The sequence below is a fragment of the Lissotriton helveticus genome, chromosome 8 (assembly GCF_964261635.1).
Source record: "Lissotriton helveticus chromosome 8, aLisHel1.1, whole genome shotgun sequence".
In the NCBI taxonomy this organism is placed as follows: domain Eukaryota; kingdom Metazoa; phylum Chordata; class Amphibia; order Caudata; family Salamandridae; genus Lissotriton; species Lissotriton helveticus.
Genome location: NC_136069.1, coordinates 1,060,913,513 through 1,060,932,740, shown reverse-complemented (window position 1 = coordinate 1,060,932,740; position 19,228 = coordinate 1,060,913,513). Strand labels below are relative to the sequence as shown.

The 19,228-nt window shown below is 42.9% G+C and overlaps 1 protein-coding gene across 27 annotated transcripts in view; it reads left to right on the top strand.

Moving 5' to 3' along the window:
• The window catches only part of MBNL2 (muscleblind like splicing regulator 2), a 564,932-nt gene that overhangs the window by 117,100 nt on the left and 428,604 nt on the right, over positions 1-19,228 (top strand). For all 27 annotated transcript variants that reach the window (XM_078657944.1, XM_078657951.1, XM_078657948.1 and 24 more), the window contains one exon: positions 16,305-16,435. The gene's annotated coding sequence lies outside the window, so the exon portion shown is untranslated. The remainder of the gene's footprint in view (positions 1-16,304; positions 16,436-19,228) is intronic.

Sequence of the window (19,228 nt, the reverse complement as noted above, 5' to 3'; positions counted from 1 at the left end):
TCGTGGAAACATTAAATAATATGATGTTATGAGAGGGTGTGTGGTGGCTGCCTCTGCTGAAACAGATGGCTACATGATTTAAGGCACGGTATAATGGCCTTGTTGAGAAGATTGAGGTAGCAGAGAAAGTGTTTCCACACATTCCAACTGTTGCAGGTTCCAAAATTAATAGAAGCAACCGATTTCAAATTTGGATGCAAAGTTTAACTTTAACGGAGCCCACTAGGCCATGAGTTGTCACTTCAAAAGAATGTTTGCTGTAATGTTGAATGTAAACTAATGCTGTTGTGGTATTTGTGAAGGCACTGCTAAACGTCCAACACAAATACACTCTTTGACAACACTCTGCAGTGTGACCACATGTGCTAGGGCTGGAGGCATAAACATCCTTATTGTTTGGGAATGTCCTAGGATTATTTATTTCTGTAAGGATCTTGGTGACCAGGTTATTCGAGTTGCAAGGCAGTAGCAAGAGGGCAGTGACTGGAGTATAAAGAGACAAAAATGTGTGCTGCCCCTGATCCCTTTGATCAAGCCTATCCAAATCGCACAACCTTTCCACACTCTTGATACATTATGCAGACAACACTGTCTTATTTGACTATCCAGGGTGGGTCTTCAACATACAATAAACTGCTCTGTATACTGTCATTTGAACATGCTAGAAATTTACCACAGTATGTTGAAAGCGGTTGCATTGGTAAGCCATGGTACTTCTAGCTACTAGTAGAGTTATGAAGGAAAAGAATTGGATCAAGTAAAATATTACAAGTATTAAGGCATTTAGTTTCAAGCTCAAAGCTCCATTAAAGAACACCTGCCTCCATGGAAATTAAGATTCTAACATCGCATGCTTTTAGTAAGCTTTAAAGAAATCTCTCTAGTGTAGCTATAACTTCATTAGTTGAAGTAATCGGAGGTAAATGTTTGCCAGTTCTGTCAAATGAAATTGAAGCAAATCCTCAACTATTTGCTGCCCAGTTGAATAATTTTCAATGTAACTTATTTAGATCATTGTTCAGGCTCCTGTGCGCGGTCTCACCAGATCAAGTCCATTTAGAATTTAATCTGCAGGAACAATCCCTCGTGGGAAGTTTGCTATTCTTGGATTGTGGTTCCGGTTACAACTAGCAGAAGAATTGTAGTTAGGAGAAATATTGAAATGTGAACTGGATTCTCCATCGCTCAGTAAGACTATTCCATGGCAGGGACCCAAAAAATTAATTATTGCAGCAACTAAATAGGTTTACCATATGGGATCCACACTGAACATATAACTGTTTTACGGCCATTTTAAAGGAGAGTCTCATTTGTCTTTAATTTCAATGACTTTTAATTGTTAAAAGAGCACATAGCGTTTTAACAAATGTTAGTTTTTTTATATTTTTGTATTGTTTTCAACAGCGTTACAACATTACAACGCCTCCTCAGTCTCCCTCCCACTGTCTTAACTGTGGAGAAGCGTACAGTCAGCATCTACAGTGTACAGTTAGATAATTAGCTGCACAAAGTTTTCATATGCTTCACCTATTTCAACATTTAAGCACAGAACACCCTGGCATTTCAAATACCTTGATACTCAGGCTATCCCTCTGCGGGTTCTGCATCATGCCCTGCCGTGGGATCCTACATCACATGCTGTAAGCGGATTTCTAGCATGTCCCATTCCAAGTGACCTTCATATACCAATTTGTGTCTTACTCCACATTCGGCCCACAGCCAGTGTGCAAATTCCCTCATCCATTGTTTCCGGGTAGGCAGTCTTTTAGTTCTCCATTTCAACGCTATCCATTTCTTAGTAGACACTAACCCCAGTTCTAGCTCTTTCTCCTTGTGTTTAGTGTGTTTGGTGCAGGCCACAAAACCCACTAAACATACCTGCACCGTCGGCTTTATTGCTATTCCAGTCAGTTCCTCCAATACTTAAACCATCTCCTCCCCAAAAATCCTGCACCCCTCGGCACGTCCACCACATATGCAGGTGAGTCCTCACTGCTGCTCTACATTTTGGACAGTTCTCTGGCTTGGATGAGTCAGTCTTATGTAGCCATTGCGGAGTTACATAAGCCCTATGTGCACATTATAATGGATTCGTTTCAATCTCACATTGTAAGTGATCCTTCTCCAATTGCCTAAAATCTTCACCCATTTGTGCTCCCTTCCCGCATCTTTCTCACTCCAGCTTCAGTGTTGCCGTGCGGTCAGCTGCGCATGATATCAACAATGTGTATAGCTGCGTGATGTGAGCCTTTTCCGCTGATCTCTAGCAGCTCCTGATTCAATATATGTGCTTTTGGTTTCTGATGGAAACCCAGCCAAGATTTTCGGATAGCTGCTCCTGGCCCAACGTATACCAAGAAGCAGCTGTTGGCCACATCTGTCACAAGTTTGCATACCCAACCAGCCTGCCATCCTTGTATAGCTGTCCTGTACTCTGTGGAATATCACCTACGCCTCTACGCTGTAGGAAGATGGTTATTTTAGAGCTAACCCCTGTGATCCAGGGGACTAACTGCCGGAAATAAACTTATTCACACCCTCCCCCTCCCCACACGCTTGTGCCCATATATCAGGTATTGTTCTAAGTTGCAGTGGCAAAGTTATCTTTTTCTTCTGGGTGACCAGGGGCAAAGCCGGAAAATTTCTTGGACCTATTAAGCGACCAGAATCCGAACTACCAGATCAATTCTCCCTTCAAGCCACAGTACTACATGCTGTGGTGGGCTGCCCAATTATAGACTCTGACATTTGGTGCCTGCATTCCTCCCTCGTCCCATGGGACCCTCCAGACTAATCCAGGCACTTTCAGGCCCCCAATATAACACTCTAAGTAATTCATCCAGCTTGCGAAAGCATGCATCTGGTATGCAAATCGGCATGTGTTGTAGCACATACAAAACTCTGACCAGCACGATAATTTTGCTGATCGCTATATTCCCTATCAGGGACATTGAGAGTCTTGACTATCTGCACATGCTATGCTGCAAGCTACCTATCAGTGTGCCTACATTGGAATCCTAGGTTTTGGTCATATTAGAACTCCAGTATATACTTGGGTATTTAACCCAGGGTAGCTGGATCTTTATGTTTGGTATGTCCACGCTGATTACCTGATCTGCTGTTACTGGGAAAATTACTAATTTGTCAATATTCCCCCACCTATCGTATTATTCACTGCGCGCCAAGTGACATCTGTGTTCCTTAAGGTCAATAAGATATCGTTGTCATACCCACTAGGATACCGTCATCCCCATGTCTAGCGCGAGCAACCTGGACTAGCGGCTCTATTACAAGCTGAAAAAGCAGCAGGGATATTGGGCACACGGAGCGCGTTCCTCTCTCCACCACCAAGCTATTTGACACTCTGTGACCAACCTTCATTCATGCTCTGGTACCAATGTGAAAGAGCTCAAACTATTTCAGATATTCGTCCCCTAGATCATAGCGCTATAACACGCTTCTCATGAATGTCCAATCTACCGTGTCGAATGCTTTATGGGCAGCATGAAGTTCACCCCCCTTCCAGGCCTGGTCTAACATGAGGAACATGTAACAACACACTAAATGTCTATGGGTCTGTGGGAACATCTTTTAAAGACCTTCCGGCAGTAGAAGGCCATCATCCTTGTGGCACATGTGCTGCGTGTCCCCAGACCAGCAAATTACTAAGTGTAGACATTGGTACGAACCGTCCATGGCAACAGAAGAAATTCACCAATTGTAATAGTCAGAACCTAATCTACCTTATTACATGTCCTTGCCAACTAAGATATGTAGGAATGACAACAAGAAAGATAAAGGTCCGCATATCGGAACATAAAAGCACCATAAGATGCCGTAAACAAGCCACTCGTCTTACCTCGCACTTTCTAGAAAAAGGACATGGGCCCACTGAGTTCAGTTGGACAGTGCTAGAACAGCCGTTTATTCCGGAACATGTGACAGATATAAGTAAATACCTGTTTACCAAGGAACAGAAATGGGCCTACAAACTTAACACAGACAAAAGTGGACTAAACGAAGACATACCGTGGATGTCCTTATAAGATCTGTATATCAAGATTCAGTTACACAACATGAGGTCCATGTATATAAGAACCTACATCATTCTCTGATTTGCCTCTGACTGTCGTAGGTTCAACGTATTATGAACATACGAGCCCATCTGGCATTTGGTACTAGTTATTATACTTGGTCGTCTTATTAAAAGACTACATTTTCCAAGAGCGCACCGGTTTTTGAACCAACTTTATTGACAATGTACCCTTGACATTTTTTGTGTCAATGCAATATGATATCCTAGCCCATGTTATAACCTGAAAGATAATAAGAATCCTAATTAAGAATTATTATCTAACAAAAGGATAATACTTCAGATGAACCGAAGTAAATTGTCATTTGTGGTGCCATTTATAGGATGAGGGACGACTGCATAATATAATACATTTTACAAATAGGTATGTGGCCTAGCGTATTGGGAAACTAAACATTTGATGTAGGATTAACAAACATTACTCTTGTTAACCACATTTCCCATGATTTTGTGCTGACGATATTCCGCACTTGTTCCACATCTAGCATCAACAGCACTATCGAGTCAAGTAATTGTCATTTGTGGAGCCATTTATAGGATGTGGGACGACTGCATAACGTAATATATTTTATGAACAGACATGTGGCCCAAAGTATAGGGAAACAAAACAATCGAGATAGGATTAACAACATTTAGGCATAAACTACATTTCCCAGGAAACTGTGCGCGCCACACGTGACAGCGTCCTCCGAAGATACGAGACACATAAAACGGGAAACGGCCTTTACAACGAAGCCATTTCCACGAAATCTTTAACCACGCATGCAGTACAACGCATGCGTGGTTACCACTAATGCCTTTACCACGCATGCCTTTACTACGATGTTTGTAGTAAAGGCATATGTGGTAAAGGTAAAAAAAAAAAAAGGGGGGGCTTGGGGGTTCTCCCCCCCAAATAAAACAACTCACCAGAAGTCGCGTCGGCATCAGAGTCGTTTAAGAGAAATCGGGAAAAAATGCCGTTTTCTCTTAACGACGTATGACGTCACCACGCAAATAGTCGAGGAAAAGTTTATGCGTGGTAAACGAATTCCGTTGTAACGCATGCGTGGTAAAGGCATGCGTTGCAACGGAATTCGTTGTATCGTCATATATTCACATAAAACATGCTCGGAAACGCCGCCGTCTACCTTCCCAGTCAGCTCTGAGGGAAGCCGTGAATACCGACGGACAGGTTAGTCCGAGTGACTAGATTAAACTTGCACTACTGCTGGATGGATGCCTAGGTTAACGTTAACATTAATGTATGAAGCGGAATAATTTATGAGATCGCAGCATAGCGTTGGCATGTTAGCAAGTTATTTCCCGGCCATTGTAAAACCTAAGGCATGATTGCGATCTTTGGGCGCCTGGTTTATCGAAACCGCCGTGCCAAGCTAATTACTGTTATAAACGGGTGATTTTTGCTTGACACGCTAACTTTGATGTCGATACTCGGCCTCCTTTGCTGCACAATTACTAAATGGGTGCCTGGGCTACAATCGGTATATGTAACAAAACTATGATTGTGATCGCAGTTTGACACTCATTAGCGAGCTATTAAGACACGCGTGTGAGTACAAGATATGACTGTAGTCTCTGTACGCCCGTGTTTTTCAACAGAGCGGTCTGCTGTCATTACATGGTGATTTAGATTTGGGGTCGACATTTGGCTTTCCCCTTAAACACTAATAGCGCATTGCACATGCCGGTGACACATGGGTATTTTTTAATGGTAACGGTGCCCCTTTAAATACTAATGCTGTGGTCACACTACTTTGGCAATATCCTGTGTCACATGGTGTGTATGCACCCCCTTTCACTTGGAAAACCGAGCAGAAAAATCAGTTTAAAAAAAAAAACTTACAACTAGACTTGAGGAGCTCATTATTTCACGATCTACCGTGAATAAAAGCTTCCGATACGGACAATACTAATGAAGTATAGAATTTAAATTACAAAGGAATATGCACTCTTTTTAACAGTTCTGCATGTGGGGCTCTTGAGCCACTTCTGATGGAGTTCATCTATCGGAGTGATCTTTGAGCAATTGTTTCTTCCCTTTTAAATAGAGCGGTGCTCCAATTACCTGAGCTGCAGCCAGGTGAGGTGATGCCTGTCCTCCTACCTAATAGGTAAGGAGGTCCTTATGCTAATCAAGGGTAAATATCCCGCAATGAAAAATTAGTAAGCTTGAGATATCTCCTAGCTACTGTTGGATGTACTTAATATTGTTGACATCTTTCTGTTCTGCTCTTTTCTATCCTGTCCGGGTGTGACCCCTCTTCTGGCCTGTTATAAGCAGCTTCCAAGAGGAGGACTTTCCATGACCTAAATCAGGTGATATGGTTTAGTTTTTCTTTGATATTTTTTCACAATTTGCTGTAGCGAATGGTCCTGACGAAAGCAGTGGAAAATTCCACATAAGCTGAAACATGTCGACCAACATCTAAAATAAGCATCTATTTGGTAAACCTGCTTTAATCTCGTTGCACTGTTTTTAACTTTGGAAGTCTGGGAGACACTTAATAAAATATTTTCTCTCCACTCTCCAATTTTATACATGCACTTTATTTCACATTCTCACTAACTCACGCACTGCATACCAGTTACCCTACTACAACTTGGTTCCCTTGTACCTCCCACACCACACTTATCATTCTCAAAAGATTGGCATTGATCACTGATATCTCCTAGTGGTTGCCAACAACGGTACAGGACGGGTACTGATGGGTATTTTTTACACCCTGGTTATACCATGTTGTGCTTACCGTATACACAGGTATGATTCCTTCTTCCTTTTATAAGCTGGTTACACCTTTATCAGGTCTTTAAAAGATGTTCCCACGAACCCATAGACATTTAGTGTGTTGTTACATGTTCGGTCAATTGGGGGTTATGTCTATGCTGTGGTCTCTAAATATGCCCTGAGACCCTCTTCTTTAAACTGTTGGTACTAACATGAGGAACACCATCTGAATATTAGTTGAGTTTGTGCTCCCACCTACAAACCGTACCTAATCGGCATGAATAATTTACTCTGCTGTTTTTAGGAACTGTCGGGCCAATATTTTCCCCAATATTTCTGCATCTACATTATTCCTTAGACAATGGTTTATATGATTCACATTCTTTGGGAACCCTTCCCGGTTTGGGCAGGACCACTATAAAAGCATCTCTCAGCGATGCCAGGAGAGCCCTGTTCTCGAAGGCCTCCCTATACCAACGCTGAGTGCGGTTCCCAAGTTCTGTTGTGTGAAACTCCGTGGAGTGACCACAAAACTCCTCCATGCTAAGCGGAGTTCCGCAAGTGGGGGAGTGCACTTGGACACACCCGTTCGTGTGATTTTCATTGCCGAGTGCTTGTCCTGCGCTGGAAAATCAACGCAAACGGCACCATGTGCAGCGCAATAGGGTGCTGCTTCTTTACTGCTGCTCTAGTAGATTTTCTACTCTAACTGCAACTTTCTCAACGTGAACGAAGCGTATCTCAACCTGAGCAGTCGTGATCACCCGCGACCGCCTGCATTGAGAAGTCCGACTGCCCGTATTGAGAAATCTCACAAGGAGTTGATTTTCCTTGCTCTTGCTTGCCAACTTGACATTAGGGAGCAGGGCGAGGAAAAAAAACTGCGCTCCACTAAGTAGAGCTGAGTTTTTTGGAACTCCACGTGTAATGCGGAAACTCCCTGAGTAGTCCACTTACAGTTGATGAAATTCAACTCACAATCAATCATTATCTGGTGCCTTACAAATATTAGTTGACACCAACAAAGCCCAGATCTGTCAGCACTGGCTATATGTTAGGAAACCAACATACAATATGTCCGACTTCGATTGGTTTGTATGACATAGGTAAAATTTAAGAAACTTAAAAATAAAAGAGAACAGATCCCGTTTGTTGCTTCTGTAGCTCTGAATCTGAAAGTGTTGCACATGTGATTTACTTTTGTCCTATTTTTTTATGTAAGTTATCATAAACAAATTATAATTGTTGCTATCAATACGTAGACTTGGCCTTCGATCTTACAAACAAGTAATTGAGCTGTATGCTAACTGTAATGATTGCCATATGCTGAGTAGTTTTGTAAAGTGCATAAACAATATCATCTAAATTGAATCAGAAGACTGATTAGAAAAGGGTACATGCTAAATTGAAATAATTATTTTACAAACTAGACCATATACCCATAGTAGCTAAATGTTGTTTTACCATAATCAATAATATTTTTCTAATAATGATTTGACATTGGCACATGTTGATCAGGAATGAATTTCAATTGTATTATGTTAGATTTATTGTAGTTAAATTTGATATTATTTGATTCGGTTTTAATTAACCATCGAAGATTAATTAGTTCAATTTAAATAAACACTCAGTTGTCCCCCATTATTATCGATAACTTTAAAAAACAAAAAAAGTTCCAAATGTGCTTCAATCCGAGGAAGATCTAAAGGAGTATGCACAAATTGAAAATCGCATTGTTCAGGGACTGAGTGGTGGGCAGGACTCTGCTCAACAAGCATATGGTGAATGTAAATTATTTGTAAATGTTATGTATTTAGTGTGTGTGTGTGTGTGTGTGTGTGTGTGTGTATGTATATATTTACACAATGTATTAATGTCTCAATATAAAATAGCTGCACTTAAATGGACGTAATCCGTCTATTGGAAACCCTCTGGAAATAATTTCTGACGTAGATGCTAGATTGAATATGCTACATCTCAAATAGGTGCTTATGTGACATAGCTTAAGTTTTTTTATCTTTTCTCTTTTCTTTAAAGTTAATGAGTTAACTATAACGTGAGTAGACATTACTTTTATGTTGTGGACCATGTTCTTAGAAAGTGACATTTTTATGAACACATGTACACCTTACATCCTGGTTAGCTGGTGGTCAATTACTTAAAGAGAGAACACTGGTGGTATGGGTATTTGCATTATGTGCTGAAAAAGTTTTGATTGGCTGGTGAGTGTGTGCTGAAAGACTTTGAGGAATACAAAGCAATCTGTTGGAAGGAGTGCTCCCTTGTTGGGAGGAAAGAGTGGGTAGTTGCAGTTGAGCTACTCTTGGGGTACTAAAGATGAGATATTTGTCTCGGAGTTAGACTCATTAATAGCAACCTAACCTGGAGTTCCACCATTTCCCCGAGTAAGAATTTCAAGGCACCAGCTAAACAGACAGGTGCACTCCTCTATGCCATCTGAAGTGGTTGAGTGGCAATCTCTCTACTATAAAGCAGCAGGTGGACATGAGGAAAAGGTATTTCAATGTGGTGATGAGTGTGGAATGGTAAAATGGGTTTCTTTGATGAAGAAAGTAGAGTCTTCCATTGGATTCCTGACAAGTGAGTGAAGAGGACCGTCCCTCCTAACAAGCGGGTACATTGTTTTACATGTTAATCATGAAATGTTATGCTGATCTTAAGTCTTAATTCATGTTCTAAGGGCTAAACACGAGGTGCAGGCCATACAGACTGTTCAAATTAGAACAAAGATTTAAATCTTTCAATATCCTAACTTGATCCTTTTTTTAAATTTATCTTTCTAGCATTTTGTTTAGGAATAAATCGCATTCTTGAAATCAGGTCTTCCTCACCACATATCACAGTTACTTAAATGAAATGCAATGATAGATTTTACTTTTGATTAACTTGAACAAGAGTTGCTAGAAGTTTTCCCATATTGGGATGGGTGTTATCTGGTGTAAGTCACAGATAGCACAGCAGCTAGTAGCTTTTGTTTGTTTGATCTGGCTCGCTGTAGCATGTGAAATACAAACACGCACACATCAAAACGTTTGCTCTTTTTCATACACAATATTAAGAAGTTGAGATGACTTCCTTCGAAGCAAAGGTCGAACCAATAATGCTGCTTCCTTAACAAAGATTTTAAAGGTTTATTGCCAAGATTATTCATTTAGAAACATCAAAATTAGCTATGAAAATGGACTTTAGGAATGTGCCATGTCCTATGAATGCTTAAAATCTCTAATTAGAATAGACATGACTGCAGTGCACACTTTAAAACATTTTACCTGCCTGATTATTGCTGCAATGACATTTCCTTAGAATCCTAATGTTGAATTGTAAATGAAGAATTCTTTAAAAGTTCCCCCTGTTCACCTGGTGCTGGGACCAGAATCTAATTTTGGTATTTCCCAGATGTGTGGGTAAATCCAACTTGTCCAAACTCTTTGGCAATTGGTGGTTCACAAAATTGAAATTAATTGTATGTTCATAAACTACTGCCCATATCTTTACCTTGTGGCCTTCCCTAGTTGCTATCATTACCCTGGCTGGCCTATAACCACTTTGTGAATCCTATTTTCGTATTACTCCATAATGTACCGTCTGCTTATGTGTTCTCTTCACACTTTTAAAAAAAATATCTTTTTATTGATGACCGCGTAATAACAATACAAACATCACACATTTCGTGCCATAAATCTACAACAATCCTGGTTTGGGACATATAGCTTTCACTCGGTGATGGGTACATCAATTGGTCGGACTGACCATATGTTCTAAAAACTCTGACCCTTGAAGGTAAGGTGGTGGGGGAAAGGAGGGCGGAACACATGTGTTCCCTCTGTGTTCGTTCCATTTACCCTATATTTGTATCCATTTTCATGGGCGCCCCCTGGATACATACACTGTTTTTAGGTCTCGCGACCTATCAATGCGCGCAAGCGCATTGAGCGGAGCGAGAATTCATGTCCTCAAAATCCTCGTCAAACCAAGGGCTTTTTGCTGCGGTTTTCTTTAAGTTCACGTGAATCACGTGACCAAACAAGCACGCGCATCAGCCTCCCTCCTACTCGTACTTTCAGTTTCTCCCGCCCCCATCCGGCCTCTCTCCAAGCGCATCGCGCTTTCGCACACAAGCATTCCGCCTGCCACACTTCTCCTCCCTCGCATTCCCGCCCCCCCACCAGGCTCTCCCGCCCCCATCCGGCTTCCCTCCGGCCTCTCTCCAGATAACTCAGCCTTCAAAACGTACACATCTTTGAGCCAGTCTGTTCCTTACATTTGCTTTGCTTTCTTGTCAGTCTCATGTGTATGCTTCTTATCCAATGGCTTTCCTTCTTTTTGCATGTGACCCTACAAAGAAGCATTGGCTCTTTACTACACTTTTGATTGGATGACAGGAATTGTTTCCTTCCACTGCTTACTTTCTGGAATCGATTTTTGTTTTTTGTTTTTATTTCAGCACTCCATCAGAGCGCATGTTTTATCTCTCTTGCCAGCATATGCTCCATTTCTTCCCTGCTCCGCCTCTTACCCTGTGACGTGGACCCAGTGCTCACTCCCTGAAGACTGAAGGTGCACATCGGCAACACGAAAAGCAGCCAAGTACTCCAGAAACATGCGTGACTCACTGCTCAGAGTCTTGTGGTTTCTTTGCATTCCGGTACTTGTGGTCCTAACTTTATAATGTGATAAACAAGACTGCACGTCCCAGAATGCAAAGAAAAGGCCTAGACTCCACGAGGTACTTACTTAGAAATGGATGCACGCATGGCGTGGGAAACTTGGAAGTTCTGGGATCAGCTGCGTGTGGCTAAACACCACAGGCAGGACTGGCTCTCAGTTGTTGTAATGTCCGCCTCAGTGGCACTCGAGGTTTGATCGTTCTTAGAAGGATGAAAGCCCAAGATGACTCTGCATGGATGCATGCCTCTGTTACAGGGTGCAGATCTTTATCGCGCTTTCGCACACAGGCATTCCGCCAGCCACACTTCTCCTCCCTCGCATTCCCGCCCCCCCACCAGGCTCTCCCGCCCCCATCCGGCTTCCCTCCGGCCTCTCTCCCCGTGAGCTCCTCGCTCACATTCCCACCCCCCCACCAGGCTCTCCCGCCCCCATCCGGCTTCCCTCCGGCCATTTGCCACACTCCTTGCCTCTGCCGCAAAGGACTCCTCCCCCCGTCACTCTCCAAAACAGCTTTGTGCGACATCTATATCCATTACTGGGATATGTTGGCGCTCGTAATTGCTTATTGGCCTTTACTAGGACAGTGAATATTTGTATTATATGGGGGGGTCTTTTGCTGTTTGCCAGAGAGTCACTACACTCACTGCACCCTACCTCACTCACGGATCGATCTTCACTCACCAAAAATGCCATGCAGAAGTACAGTGTTACATGGATATGTTGCCTGGGCACGTTCTATTCTGTGCACTGATACATTGCTATAAGAGGACACAGATGTACGGAAACATACGTGATTGCTCGGCTTGTTCAGTTTGTCGGGCGCTATTCTGTTTCCTGGGGAAGACGGGACCAGATCCCGGTCATCTGGTGTGTGATAGCGGCCGATATAGCGCTTGTCGCCTGACTGTGACATAGCACTACTGACCGCACCGCCGGCGCCCAGACTGACAGCTATCAGCATAGGTTCCCTCCCGCCCCCAGCCAGTCCAAAGATAATTTTAATTATCTATGGTGCAGTAGGACGAACATCGCTCTAAGCCCCAGAAACCTATTATTGAACTTAATCAACCTCGGAGTAGCAAGGCGGGCAATCTGCTGATGGGCCTGTGGTGTGTAGGCCCTTCGATGGGCCGCTTTTGTGCCCGTCTCAGTCTCCACTGCAAATGACACATCATCAAGGCTGTTAAAGCCTCTACATACATCTAAGCACCTTGACGGCGATGATAGTTACTGATACTTAAATAAGTATATCGGGTTATATATTTTTTGTGATTACTGTGTAATTTGAGGTCTCACGCCTTCATCCTCACAACACCACACACCATCGGAATACACACACCCTCCCCCTCACACCACCTCACACACACTCACCCTCACACACAATTACACTCAAAGACCCTTACACACCCTCAATAACATTCTCAAAAATCACACTAACACACTCACACACCCTACCAGCATCACACATCATATCACAATCAATCACCCTTTTCAAACACTCACACGCTCTCACATTACACAAATGTCAGAAAAAGACGTTAATATTTCACTTTGTTCTTTTATTTTCCTCACAATAAAATACACTGAACATAATCTTCAGAAAAGGTATTTACAACAGTTTAAGCTATTGCCATTATAAATTACAATAACTTTTATTTAAGTATTAATTATTTAAAAAATGTCATAACCATTGTTATTTGTAATAACAATACATCTAAGTCACGTAAATACAAAACATTTGCATTACAAATACTATGAGTGTCACATTTGCAAAAGTTAAAAGTATTGGCATTGTAAATGACAAAACTATTATTTTCGCAATTTTCAAAACCAACATATAAATATAAAATGTGTCACTTACAAAACCAATAGCTCCAACTTTCCTACTGCGAGACCTATTGGCAACGCCAGTGCTTGTTTCCCTAGACTTCACCAATCCATGTCTTTCCATTCAGCTACTGTTGGTGTCCCCTGTGCCACCCACATCCTTGCGATGTTTCGCTTGGCAACTACCTGACCCAACGTTACCCATGTTTTCACTTTACTGCCTTGTGTCTTCACACTTGATGGTTTTGCCTTGCCTTTCTCAAGAAGTTGGATTATGATTATGGGTTTGCATCCTGTTCCCTCATTGAGCATCCGAAAACTCCCAAAATGCACATAAGCTTCTTTCATGTGAACCCCCGCGTTTAATTTCTCTTAAACACCACTTTATAAATCCCATTTCCCAGAATTGGCCACCGGCTGCATATCTCTACCATATGAGGATTCAGTATATTAACTTGGTGTAGAATATGAGTCTGATACTCGACATTGGGTTACTATACAAGATGTATATTTATTTTCTGATGACTGTGCCTCGGAACAATACATATAAAGAAGAGCACTTACAAGCACTTTTAAATAATAAGCAAGGAAAGCAAACTGATTGTCTTTAATGTGAACAACCTTAGGCGGCTTCATAGTTTGTCTAACAATTTTGATGCATTGTAGTTATTAATAAAAAAATGGGTTGTATCAATTGTGCACAAATCATAAAGTATATTTTTGATTGGCCTATTGGACTGAATATTCCATTTTCCTTTGGAGTCTTTATGCATAAAGCTTAATCCGAAGATTCATGGGTTTAGTTTGAAATAGAATTAATGACTATATGGTGTCATCACAAATAGTTGTCTAATGATGGATGAATATACTTTATTAGGCATCTCAATGGTGTTTATTTATTTATTTTTTTGAGTGAAAAATGCTGGTTGCCAGCCATTTAACCAGTGGCAGATTGAAACTTGCTGGATTGGTGCTTCAGTAGTGTACCACAGTGCTGGGGTGGTGTGGAGTGCAAAAAAACTATGGATTTAGGCTCAGATCTCTGTACTGGGGTGAATGTATGACATTGTTCTGCATTCTGTCCATCAACTGTTGTTTTGCATTTGTCACCCCGAGTGGGATGGGTATGCTCAGACGTGAGTCCCACGCTCTCCACACCACTGGAGTCAAGCTATCCTGGCTGAAGACGGCTGATAGCCAGAAACCGGTCCTAGGATGCTTGATTCCGGTCCAGGAAAGACGTGGCTTGGCAGTTCGGGCTGGACTGTTCCCATGAGGCACAGGGTCAAGGCTGATTTGCATATGGCCATGTCTGACCTGGGGTGGTGTGGAGTGCAAAAAAACGTTGGATTTTGGCCCAGATCTCTGTACTGGGGTGAATGTATGATATTGTTCTGCATTCTGTCCATCAACCGTTGTTTCCTATTTAGCAGGTAACCACATCTAATGGAGTATTGTGGGGACATAAAAACGTTTCCACAAAGTCCTTCTACGCACTCTTTTCTAATGTTATGTGTAAAGCTACAAAGGTAAAATCCCAAATGTTTTTGGCACCAAACATATCCACAATGTAACAGTGCACTGCAAGATACAGTCTAACATGTGCCTAGGTGTACAGTTTCCTCAGTAAGATAATGCAGTAACAGCTGCTGATGTTGCATATACTGATAGTTCTTTGTACAAATGCTGTCAGTGGTGGTAGTAACCAGGCAGCCTACAGAGTCTAGCACTCTGTGGTGCCTTTCTTGTGCATGTAGCTTCTGCCTTCCTACGGAAACTGTCATCAAGGTCTGAGTGTATGGAGATGAGCATCAGAAGTGTTATATCATCACGTTTCTGCTTACTGGTGCCTGAAACATGTTGAGGCTCAGCTCTCTACATAGCTGACAGTGTAGAGCCCGTTGATACATTTCTGGGCAGTAGAACATGCTTATGGAAATTGAATGAGGAACCCTCTGTAGGCTTGCACTGTCATCTTTGAACTTTTGCTGACCATGGTTGTGCAGAGTTGATGGCCCATCACTTCATACTTTTGCACAACTTCTCAGTCCCACGATATTGTACACTATACTGATTTAGGCTTTTTTAATCCGTGCGATTAACCAAAGGTGAACATACCTCAATCCTCTCCACTAGTCTAATATTTGGCATTTTATTTGACTGCATCAGTCTGTGATTAGAACTCTGCAGCTTGCTAGAAGAACACATGATTCCTCTTTTTTTTTTTTGTTTATGAAAGTCCACCTCTCATAAAATGTTATATTATGTGCCTGTGTATGGATTTTTTATGTTATTGGTCATAGAAACAGTTTTGGAATTACAGTAAACCTATGTAACTGTTGCTGCTGTTTAAGGCTTGTAAATCTTGGGCTTAACATGATAATTTTTGGATCACAGATTTAGATCAATATTGAGAATCACTGGTCTATAGCACTGGTACTCGGCAGTGGCATACAAAATGCAAGCAGTTGCTCTGACATGAAGATCATTTGTAAAGCTTCAGCATTTATTGTTGAGCACTGGCTCAAAAGAGCAACCATAGCCAAAGGCAGAACATCATTATTAAATTGTGACCACTTAGCTGGATTTGTAGGAACACCTGCATGAATATATTGCTCTTCTGACATTAACCAGGTGCCTTGCTGGTACATTAGAGGAGCTCACGTGTTCAGCATGTCAATCGGTGCACACGAGTTTTCTGGTTACAGTGATGTTATGGTGGAAGGAGTTGGTACAGATTTTGTTTTCTAAGTAAATCTGAGAAAATTAGTCTTACTTGAAGGATTTAAGTTAAACCATCCCCGTCCGAGTGGTGACCAGTACATATGTAAGGCATTAATAGTGACTCGTGTTCAATCGATATTAGTGTAATCTGCTCCTCTAAAACATTCTGTGTATTCCCACCCCTGTGTCCTGAAGTCTCTGCAATGGAGGTTGGTTCTCAAAAATGTATTTTTTATTTTTCAGAGATGGCGATCAATCAGTGAATAATACCCCAGGATGGCTCAATGAGGTGAATGCTCATTGGTGACCGCGTGGTGATCTGCAGGCCATGAGGATACATTCCGGCAAAGCTGAGAGCCTTCGGTCCTTCTGAGGTTGGTGCACTGAATACTATTAAATGTGGTAATAGTTACAACTAATTTTTACATTGCCAAGAAATGGCAGAGAAACGTTGTATAAAGACCAGTTAATAGCATGAGATACTGAACATTGTAAAGGCAGGAAATGTCTATACTAGGTTGTAACACCATTGGGATCGTAATATGCCAATGCACAACATTTCCTTTCATTCTTAGAAAATGCCTTAGAAAATGCACATGCTGTTTTTCAGAGGGCACACAAACACACTTTTTTATTCAGTTAAATTTCAAAATATGATTATTCATGTGTGTAATGAATCTTTTTTTCTTTTCCTTTTTTTTTTAATTAAATGTATTTGCCGAACTTTTAACTCCATATTAGGATAAGAGACGATATGGTTGCACCCATGTAGGGAGAGTTATGATGGTCTAATCTATTGTTAAACAAGTTTCTTCATGGCAATGCTGGGCCCAGTAAGAGTATACTGGCATGTGCTAATAAGCATAAGGACACCAGGAGTTGTATTACATACAGTGCCCGGGAGACATACCTGGCTTGTGTGCCCGTTTTCTGTGCCCATTTTTAGGTCTTGTGGCGATTACAGCGCGAAGCGCTGTCTCGCCAGAGACCTATAGTCACCGGCTCTGCTTCCCAGGATACAGGAGATGGGCACGTGCACGCTGCAGGCCGGAATCTGATCAGGTTGCGCGCTCACTATGTACAGGCACGCACTGTACCCATCTCCTGTCTCCCTTGCAAGCCTCCAGCACAATGGCATTTTCCTCGCGCCACTAAGACCGCCTCCCCGGCCACGACCAAGCCAGCTCCCCCCCCCCCCCACCAAGCTAGCCTGCCCGCCTCCGCCCAAGCCAGCCCCGACGGCCGCCCAAGCCAGATACCCCCCCCCCCCAGGAAACGTGCAAAATCACCCGGTGCTGCGGCGCGGTACTCCAGCTCCTCCAACTCAGCACGATGCGGGGCTCTCCCGAATACAATGCACTGAATACAAAGCACTGATTTGGTGCCTCGGAGAATGAAAAATAAAGCATTAAGCTGTGATGTACAATGGGAGGAAGAAAGAGATAACTATATAGTGGCTGAACTGCACAATGTAAAACTTAGAAACCTTGCACCAGTCCCGATTGCGAGTTGACCACATTGTGTGTTCCTAGGCAATTGCTGTTTTCATAGTGCCTTCTTTTCCTTCATCACAAAAGAGCATTTTGAAATACATCAGTTCACGGTGTAAGCATGTGTAAGGAGGGGGCTGCCCTTTAGGTTCACAAACAGCATGTTCGTCACGGCAGAGGGGGCATACATGGTTCTATGCGCGTGTTTTGAATCTGTCACTTGTAATATCCACCTCGGTACAATTATGTAATGTAATACACTAAAATTAAATGCCTCGCGTTGTAAAGGATTGCACACCAAATAACAAGAACCAAGATGCAACTGGACTCTCAGCTGTAGTTGCACAGTGACAGGCCTCTTGTAACTAGTGAACAGGAAATTTCACCAACCTAAAGGCAAAGTTATTTTTTTGTGTGTGTGTATGTACATGCGTGTGTGTATGCAGTTTTATATAGTGCAAACTTAACATTAAGGTATCGGAGAGCTTTACATGACAACCAGTTGCATTACAGACGGACACATTCATTTTTGTAAATATTTTTTTTTAGGCACAGAGATTTAGTGATTTTCACAGAATCACAAAATGCTTGAGCCTCCCATCAGACTCGAACCCGGTTCCCCCAATTCAAAATCGGCCACTCCGACTGTTAGGCCACAACCTCTCTAATGATGGATCCCCTTGTGTAAGCCTGGCGCACCCCTAATGGCGTCAAGCGAGCGATGAAGTAACACCCCCATGTCGTGTTCACAGGCTTGGGGTGTGGAGGTGGCCGGTGTTGTGGTGGAATGCCCCGTGCAGCAGCGTCCATGCTGCGAGCACGCAGTCCAAGCACCGCACCGTCCGCAAGAAGGATCTGGCCCCCCTGACTGATGTTTGAATTCTAAATGACCGCAACACCCAGAGTGCAGTGGACACCAAGTCTGTGGGCCCCGGTGCCACTGCACCTGATGCACCAGTCGCCTCTGGAAACATCTGTATATCCGTGGCTCATTGAAGCTTTGCAGTGCTGACCCCGTGCAGCACGACCACACAAGCTGCAATGAGTAGATGCAGTGCTGACACTCACCTGGGGTTTGCACGGCTGCCAGCCCCGCGCACGCCTCCCGTCCCAGGCATGTTTGCAGCACAGCTAGGCTGTAGGGGCAGATCCCCGCCCGCCCTGCCTGCTCCTTGCGAGGCTCCTGTCTCTGCAGGTGATGGGTTTTGCAGGGGTGCACCCTGCGCGAGCTCGCACCTCTCTCCTCTGCTTCTCTCAGGGCTCGTTAGCTGGGTGGCTTGAGCCGCTAGGGAGACAGGAGTTAGGTTTTCTCCTTTGGAGTTAAGATGGCGACGGAGGCCTGAGAGCTGGAGAAGAGCAGAAAACTCCAGTTGTTAGAAAGGGGGTGAACAGCGGGGTCGCCACAGGCACGAGAAGAAAAGACATAGAATGCCCAAAGGAGAAAAGGGGTTTGAGGTGGTGCTCCTTGCTTGGAAATATTATTGGCCTTTGTTCACTAAGGTTTGCGCCGTGGGTCACGCAGCGGTGCACACATTTGCTCTGCATTAACCTGCTTGTTTTTAATTGCGGCCGTGACAAGAATATAATTTTTATTTTACTAACTTTTATTTAGCGCCAACTTGACCCGAATCGGGTATCGGAGCGCTTTACAAAGCACCAGGGTTTCATTCTCGGCCA